Raw genomic sequence first — 9,675 nt, 5'->3', positions numbered from 1 at the left:
CACCCCAAATCATGGTTCTCGCTTTAGTGCTGAGTCCTCTCCCTCCAGCCTGAGCCTCCTCTCTCATTGATACTTGTGCATAAAATACACCCATCCAGCCACAAATTTCAAATCATTTTCCAGGAAAGTCTGCCATAACTTCCCCAGCTCCAACTGTCAATCCCATGTTAGGATCAAGGGTGGGAGGGAGTCTCTGTTCACAGTGGTGCCCCATGCCCCTGCTCTCCCACCCCCCAGAGCCACAGTCCTGCACGCCATCCCACCCCAGCCGCAGAAAGCAGGTCCGCGCTGGATCCTGTAGGGCATTACCTTGAATTACCTTTCTGGGTCCTGCCCGGAGAAGGCAACAGGGAGGCTCCGGCTAGAAAAGGCAACTTCCCAGTGCACCAGTAACACAGTCACCTCCGCTTCTGTTAACCCCAGACAAGCAGCAGCCCTGCGCTTGCCCTCCTTGGGAGTGTTAACAGCTGGAGGGCTGAGGAGGTGTGGCTGAGCACGCCTATTCCAGTTCCACCGCCTCCCCTCTGCGACAGGACACGGCTATGAAAATACGGTCCCTATGCCAGGGAATTAAGTAAGGCCTCCTGACGTCAGTGGGGCACTCACCCCTGCGTCAGGGTGGAGATGGAGCCGCTGCCTGTCCCAGCCCTGGGACGGGATTGAATGCTGCTCAGCCAAGCGCCTGACAAGGTGCTCCCCTGTCTGACTCCTGGCACCCATGGGTGGGGACAGTAACTATGAATAGCCGTGCGTCCCCTCCCTGCTCCAAGCCTTTTGTCTCTTTGCATGCTTTCTTGCCAGATAACTGCTTGCAAGGTGGAAGACAGGACATTGTGGGATGCAACCGGGAGGGAGAGTGGCTGCAAGCCTGGCTCCAGAGACAGTTTCCTCGGGGCTCTTGCTGGGTGCTGTGTCTGTGCAGTCTGTGCATGGGGACACGACTACTCTGCTCATCCCTTCCACCTGTGCCGGTGAAAGCCACGGGCTCCTTTCCTGAAAAGGGCAGTTTGCCTTTCCTCGTGTCTTGCTCAGCCCAGCTGTGCTCTCCGAAGGTGCAGTTCTGTCTGCTCGTGAGCACTGAGTCACTTTGTCCAAATCACTGGCCCAAATGGTTAATGAATGAAAGCAATGACAAATTCCCCCTTGCTCTACATTGTGCCTCTGGCCTGACACACCTGTCGGCGCAATGCCATCCAAAGCCCCAGGTATCTCCAACGTGTTCATGACTTCATCTGTTAGTTTAAGTATTACTCACTGGGAGTATTTTATTATTCTGATTAAGGAATTGAAATCAGGGCCTATCCACACCAAGCACTCAGTCCCTACACACAGCCCCTAAACCTGGAAATCCACCAACCCTATGAAGGTTGTACTCCTTCCCAAAACCAGGGGAGCAGTTGTAAAAGTCTGTGCTGAGGTCTGACTGCCCGTGGTTGTCTCATTCGCATGCTAATTTTGTTTGTTTCTTTGTTTTAGGGCTCCTGGCTTATTTCTGGGTACTGATCCCTTTTGAATGTCACATGTGGAGATTGCCACAAAACACATACAAGAGAGCCCTCTCTTGCACACCCCCTAGGGTGTGAGTGCCTGCAGGGATGAGTGGCTCATCCAGTGAAAGGCAATGCTCAGTGCAGTCACTGTGGGGTGGGCCATGCTGAGCCCTAGGACAGTTCCTCATGTCCTTCCTACTTTCATTTCAGTGTAAAATCCTGAGGCTTCTTAGGAAAGGATATACCAGGTTTCTTTACGTGAAATTAATCTTAACGTAGGTCCCAGGCTTAGTGAGCCAGCCAAGAAGGAGGCAGTTGTGAAAAATGAGAGGAGGAAAGAAGGAGTGATGGAGAGGAGTTTAGCACCAGCTCAGTGGGACCCAGGCTGCCTAGGAAGACATCCCAAGAAGCTTGCAAAAGTCACTGGTCACCACCAGCCTATTTGCATCTTGTCAGAGCACATTATGGACTGGCAGCTACTTCCTTACATTTACACAGATGGAAAACACCATGGAAGGCAGTGTGTCAAGTTATATCAGAGGGAAAAAAAAGAAGAAAAGATAAGAAGAGTAACACTGACATTTTCCAGAATGCCTGAGACATCCTTGAGAGTCAGTCATCAAACACACCCTGCACTTTCAAAAGGATAAAAAATGGGGCTACATTTAAAAAAAAACATCCCAAGTAACTTTAAGAGCCCAAGTGCTGCTGACTTGTGATAGGTAGCCTGAGAAATGGTGCCCATAGCCCTCATGCTGTGCCAAGGAGGATGGAGAGGCATCGCTGGTCTACATGGGCAAGTACAAATGGCAAAACAATCTCACCAGAAAGGTGAGATGATTGTCACCTCGCTTGAGGGATGGGATGCAACTTGCAGATAGAGGCACCTAAATTTAGATGTCTGATGGTTATTACCTAAATGTGAGCTGGGTGTCTCAGCTCCCAAACAACCAAAAGGTCAGAAGGACTGGCCCAGCTGATTGGATGCAGGTGCCTATTTCCATGTACACTAAAATGCTCGCAGGTGTGGTTGGCTGGATTGCCTGGGGTCTCACCTTACTTGCTTGCACATTGGCATATAGTGTCATTTGAGATGCCACAGCGTATCCTGCTCAGCTTTCAGGGACCACTCCAGGAGCACATGGGTCTCCCATACCTCCTGTATCAGGTCTAGCAGTCCTGTGCAGATGTTTTGGATACCCTTAGGCATCTCAAATCACCTTTGTAAGAGCAAATAGATTGAGTGATGAATCTCCACTGGCTATTTCAGAGCTTAGATGCCCAGCTTATATGTAGGTACCTAGATGTAGATGTCCACCACATGGACTTCATTCTAGTGCATCAGCATAGACAAATAGTTCATTGAAGGTACTGTCACTCAGTCACCTCTAACTCAGTCGCCAGCACAGGGGTGGCATATAGGATACAAGAGCTGTGGGAAATGACCCTTCTGGAGCATCAGCTCACACTGAATAACCCAGGGAATCTCAGATGGTCATAGGCACCAGTGTGTGGGCAATTAAACTGATTCCTAGGTGTCTGCAGAGCAGACTTCTTCATCGGAGGAGTCATCCAGATTCCCACTATAGTTGGTGGAGAGAAAGAGACACTTCTAGGGGAGTTTCTGTTGAACTGCTTCATGAGAAACCAAATCACACCTGAGAAGTATCTGTTTCTCTCCAACAGAAGTGAAGGGAGACAAGATAATGAATTCAGATACAGGGCTTTACACTTGTCAGCTGAATTGTGTAGCAAGTCTCCAAAATCATTTCAACACAATCCAGTAGCAAAATGCCGGTAACATTGGAAGTTCCTTTGTTTGAGAGGCTGTTGGTAGCAAAACAGCTTGCTTTGGCCATATCGCAGCCCTGGACAAGCAAGCTGGCTGCTGGTGAATGGGAAGGAGCAGTGGGTATGGCTGACAAGGAGAAGCAGGGACGGCAGCAGGGACTGACCCCTTCAGGCAGCAGGCACTGACACCTCCCCTTCCACTCCTCGGGCAGCAGGAGGAGGTGGAGGAGGAGGGCTGGGCTCTCCCTCTGTGTCGACTCCGCTCCTTTCCCCTTCTTGCTGCTGGCACTGCCTGGCCCTGCTCCCTCCCGTGGGGTGCCAATGCCCAGGGCTGCCCACGGTGCCCTGGGCCAGCCCTGCTCCACCGGCTTCAATGTCACGGGGCTGAGCTGCCAGCAAGGGCAGAACATTGCAGCCCCTCTCAGCTCAGCCAGGTCTGGGGGAGAGAGCATGTCTGGGACGTTCAGGGACTGAATTAGTATCTTTTATTAAGCCAAGTAATGAAGCAAGTAGATGCCTGGGGAGAGATGGAGCTTGGTGCTCTGGAATGTGTCTAAATAACGTTTATTTTTTGCCACTGATATTGGCTGTGTTGTGAACATGCTTGTGTCATTCCTTCTGCTTAGCTACCTGTGCAGTACATTGACAACACAATAACAGCCTTGCTCCCTGAAAAAATCCCCCCTCCCAGCACTTACCACAGTCATACTGAGCTAACATTACAGCAGCCTCCACCCTGTCCTGCCCTGTCGATTTCCATTGTCTTTAACTTAGTTCAGGTATAAACATTAGGACACCCTTGGAAACAGCCTGGCACAGAGGTGATGGGTCTTCAGTCCAGGCAGCCAGCTCCGAGCACCTCTGCCTTAGACAGGGGTGAAGACAAGGGCAGGGGGTGTAATTTCTGGAAAGGGACACGTGGCACCTCCGCATAACATTGGGCTTTCTTCTGGGGGTCCTGTCCCTGAATCCCTTGTGCTCTGGCTCTGAAATAATGTATCCAAGAATTACCAAAAACCCTGTCTAAGAGTTGAATCCTTTCCCTTTGCAAATGAAAAGTGTGGCACCAGAAAGTAAATTATATCTAAAAAAAATGCAAAAGAAACTCATACTGGCATCTTTCAGAGCTGTTACTTGTCTTTGCAGCCATCAGCTTTTCCAAACTGCATGCTGTGCTCCCTGACATTTTCAGTCTTAGGAACAAAATAACATTTCTAGTATGTAACACTGATGTGCTTTGCTTTGCTTTGAGTGTCGATTGCTGCCTCCTCTCAAAGAAGTTCCCTCCTTTAAATGAATAGGTTTTGGCCAACTTTTTTCTCTTCCTGGCTCCTAAGTGCCCAAATTCCTGGTACAGGATGTTCATTTACTGGGAGGGGGAGAGATCTGGGCAAGAAAAGGGCAAGGAGACTTGTTAAAATACTGAAATCAGTGCTACTGAGTATGTCACATAAACAGAAACTTTCAAACCTGTGAATTTTCTGGCAGAGCATCCCTAAATGGTGAGAAGACCCTGCTTCTGGAAATGTAGTGGGAACAGCCTGGTCCTCCACTAGGAACATAACACTCTGCTGTGCTGCAAACAGGATCACTTCTGTATGCAATCCCAGGTACAGCCAGCCTAGTACCTGGAAACCCAGGGGTAGCGGGTGGCTCCTGCACTGCCCGCCAACTGTGCTGAGTTCATGCTTGATCCTATCCCACAGGCGCAGGTGTCACACTGTCTTTCATACCCCACAAGTGTGGAAGCTGGAGCAAGAGCAGGCAGAAGTAAGTGGAGAGCAGCTACAAGCACCTGTGGCTATAATTACTTTGGCTTGGAAGAGCCTTTTCATAGAATCATAGAATCATTTATGTTGGAAAAGACCTTTAAGATCATCAAGTCCAACTGTTAACCTAACACTGCTAAGTCCACTACTAAACCACATCCCTAAGCACCACATCCATATGTCTTTTAAAAACCTCCAGGGATGGTGACTCAACCACCTCCCTGGGCAGCCTGTTCCAATGTCTGACAACCCTTTCAGTGAAGAAATTTGCCCCAATATCCAATCTAAACCTCCCCTGGCACAACTTGAGGTCATTTCCTCTTGTCCTATCAGTTATGACTTGGGAGAAGAGACCAACACCCACCTCGCTACAACCTCCTTTCAGGTAGTTGTAGAGAGCAATAAGGTCTCCCCTCAGCCTCCTCTTCTCCAGACTAAACAACCCCAGCTCTCTCAAGTGCTCCTCCTAAGACTTGTGCTCCAGACCCTTCGCCAGCTTTGTTGCCCTTCGTTGGACACTCTCCAACATGTTTCATACAACAAAACTGGTGCTATTGAAGACTGTGAGCAAGTTAAAAAAAAATTAGATTTAGCACCTCCTTTAGGACTTTCAACAGTATGCTGATAAACATTTCTCTCACAACAACTGAGCCATTCCTCTAGATGTAGTTTCCTGGAGGTATCCTGTGCCCATGCACTTACCAGAGCAGCTAAGAAGGCTCCAGTCCTCCTTTATGGCATTAACCTCATCTGCTTTTGTGTTGACGAGTTCCCAAAGCAGCAAGTTGCACTGATATGGATAAATGGGTATTGTATGTAGACAGACATTCGGGCAGAAGTGCATAACTCTCAGGAAACAAGGGATCTGAAAACATACCACCTGGTGGGGATGTTGCCTGATACCCCCAGAAAGGAAGACATGCCAAGGGAGATCCAGGAGAACCTGCGTTTTCTTTCTCCCAGAAAGGCTGATCCCAAGGCTGGGGAAATGATTTAGGAGAGAGGGAATATCTGGCTGCATCTGTAGCTGGTGAAGCCTGACAGAGAGACTCTCAGCAAAGCACTCCAGGAGGAGTCAGCCTTTGCTTTCTTTGTGTGCCAGTCCTCATTTTGGTACCCTTGCCTGGCCCCTAATGGTGTTCCCTTCAGTATTCCTTGCCCACTGTGCCCGGAACAGTTTTCCCTTTTCCCTCCTTTTGCACTCCACACTGTGGACTTGAGATAACCGGCTGAGATTCTGAGAATTAGGATTAGGCCCTCTCTTGCACGAGTGGCTGTTGGCAATAGATGTTCTGAGATAGCCATCCTGCCCTAGGAGCCTGAGGCTCATTTCTCCTGCCAGCAAGTGCCTTGGGTAAGAGGCTCTGCAGAGGACCGCTTCCATGCAAGAAATATTCCTGGGAATCAGGTTGCATGCAAAAACTCCCTGCTCAGTGATACAGAAAATTCTGCTTTACTGCTCCTGGATCAAACACCACCGCAATGACACAAAGCAAAGCTAAGATCCAACATAAATCACTCCTTCCTTTTAGACTTCATCAGAAAATAAAGTTTTGATAGATTTTGGTTTATTTTTTATCAACAAAGCTTCATCCTGGTACAGATCTGTGTCCCCACACAGCCAGCGTAAAAGCTGGCATAAACTCAATATTGTCTTTCCTGGCTAAATTATCAAGAATACAATTGTATTTACATGTTTAATCTTAATCAGACACATCCTATTGAGTGATATGGCCGTGCACAAATCTGCTATTGACTGCAGAACCATGGACTGGGATCAGCCAGCAGTTTTGGTCGGTGTGTGTTATCCAACCAAAGCTAATCATTAAACAATGCTGTGATTTTTCTTGAAGGAAATGGGCAGCAAGGAAGAAAAATATAAGGAACAATTGTAAGGTAAGGTCAAGTAATTGAATTCACAGCCTGTTACTCCTCAATATTCTCTTACATTTTGGAGCTGGTCCCCAGCGCAGGCAGTTCTTGATCTCTGGGTGCCACAAATCTCAGTGTCACCTCTTGGAGCTGGAGAGTTGCTGAGGAGCCATGTACGTCCCTGGGAATCCCAGTCAGGCTTCAGGGAAACGTAACCGAGGAACACGATAACACACAAGGCTTTGGTGCTAGCTCTGATGAAGGATGTTTTACTGCAGCCCTGGGAGAAGGAGCTTCTCTTCTGCACAGTTTCATCTTCTGGGGTGTCAGGCACTTGGCGGCAAAGCTCAGGCAAATGGAGGTGAGGGCTTCTAGCACCGCTCTGCTCCATAGACACAGCCATTTCCCAGCAGCCATGGGCATTACAGTCTGTGGGTCCCTGTGATTTGAAGGGAGATGGTCTGTGTTCCTCTGGGCTTGAGCTGGAGACTGCTGCAAGGGCCATGCCAGTGCTGACCTGGCAGAAATGCCAGTGAGTAATAACTGCCAGAAATGCCAGTGAGTAATAACTGCCAGATTATACATATAAATGGTTTATAAAGCCAATGCCTCAGTTCTGCTTGCTAGTTCACCCTAGGTAAAGTTTATTGCTTGACCATGATTATATAGGACCATAAAACTCCTCAGATGCCTTTCAGGGCAGCTTAAGCACTCATATGTCAGCAACCATGAGGGGAGCCCTAGCTCAGCCCATGCTGCAGTCCTTCCCCAGCTCAGTGTGCGTGTGCCAAAAAGGCTGATGCAGCCTTGCAAACACTCAGAGCAATGGGATGGGAGAAAAACAGAATGTGTGTTTCATCACGGTAGGGCTAGGGCCATGCTTTCAGCACGCACAAAATGCCTTTTCACTCAAATCCTGAAGACTCCCCTCCCTTTGGCAACCCAGGAGCCAGGAGAATTGCTCTGCAGACAGCAGCAGCCTGGAAGCATTTGGTTTCTGGCACACGTAGATGGCATGCCCTGGGAGCCTGGAGGCCTGGCGCTCCTCAGACATGCACAGATGGCAGTGGGTCCCACAGTCACAGGGGAAGTGCAGGTGGTAGCCTAGGACCCTCATGCTGGGTAGAGGTTATGGAGCTGACTGGGCAATAGAGCTTGGTATCTTCCATTTAAGAGGCTAGCACATTACTGGGCACCTTCCCTTCACTTGGCACAAGACGATGCACGCAGGCCTCCTTCCACTGCCTCTTCCATCATGTTATACATTAAGGTGAGTGGGTTGCTCTTCTAACTTCGAGGACAACACAGGCACATGGGTACTCCCAGATACTGCCTCACTAGAGGCCCAAGACTGCAGTTCAGCTCTTCACTCCTCCCACCAAAAAAAAAAATCCTTTCTTGAACGATTCTCCCGATGCAATATTTGCCAGGAGTAATCAGTTGTGGAATCACCATGGTCTTTCTAGTTTCTTCCTGTTCTACCTGCTAATCACAACTGATGCTTTATGAGATCTCCAACTTCCTAGTATCACCAGTGACATTAAGTTCCCTGAGGGACATAGCAATGTTCATTTGGTGCACGCTTGCTGCATCTGGTAGTTAAGCAGCATAAAAATCTATGACATAATGATACAAGTAATGATTCAAGCAGCTGTACTTAGGGGAAATGAGGGTGAAACAGTGCTCTATTCTATCTGCTTAACTAAGGCATAAATTTAAACGGGTGTGTTTAAGAGGCCTGATACCATTCCTGCTCCAGCTGCTTGCTTCTGTAAAATGATGCCTCTCTTTGCAGTTTCTACCTAATGTCGGTGGGCACATAACCACATACAAACACGCATATGAGTGCACACGTAGCCTGGCCACACCCAGCCTCGCACTGCCTGCTGCACTTTTGCCTCTGTTGTTGCAGTACCTGTTAAAGCTAGATAAAAATGCAGGACTTAAAAGGTGCAAGGGTGCTGTTGGTAGAAGTGGTAGCTGGGAAAGCAATCGCAAGCCAGGAGCACCACTGAAAATGGTTTTCCATAGAAAATTCACTGCAGTATGTTTAGCACATGCTGCACTACGATGTGACCCCTCTGCTTGCTTTGTGAAGCCAGACCTGAAAGATCTGCACTCTTTAAATGCTGTCTAGTTCAGTGGCTGCACTGTGTAAAGATGGAGCACTTAAGGCCATAGATTTGAATCCTAGCCAGAGGGATTAAGTCCTTGAGAACTGAACCTGAGGCCCTAATGTAATCCATTTCATTATTCTCCCTTTATTTCTATCACAATAAAGAGTGGAAATCTCAAAGGGAGAGCTGACTGGAAAATGCAGTCTGTGCATAAAATTCCTACTCTTACTGTTGTAAGTCTTCTGATAAATGCAAAGAAAAAAACCTCTTCAAATATGCAGTCTTATACACACAGTTGCACATATACAGATGAACACACACACACTCTTCTTCACTCCTTTAACCAAAAATCCATCATTCCATCAAAAGTTCAAATGGAAATTTCCACTGATGATTCAGACCAGCTGGCAGGACTCAAAGTGTCTCTTGATCTGCTGCTGGGATAGTTTCTCTGTCTCACCTCATGCCTTTATTTATCTCCTCTCCTGATTTCAGATAAGGCTGTGGGGACACCTGCCATCCCACTTGATGGTCACTAAAGATATTGTAAACTGGCCATGTTTGCATGGATCTAAACAAGCAGCAATGCTGGGTTAGAAAAGAGCATTACACTGTTGAATGTGAAGTAGAAGCTTC

Source organism: Gavia stellata, chromosome 4 (assembly GCF_030936135.1).
Source record: "Gavia stellata isolate bGavSte3 chromosome 4, bGavSte3.hap2, whole genome shotgun sequence".
NCBI lineage: Eukaryota > Metazoa > Chordata > Aves > Gaviiformes > Gaviidae > Gavia > Gavia stellata.
The sequence above is the reverse complement of the archived record's forward strand: the minus strand, read 5'-3'. Positions refer to the sequence as shown.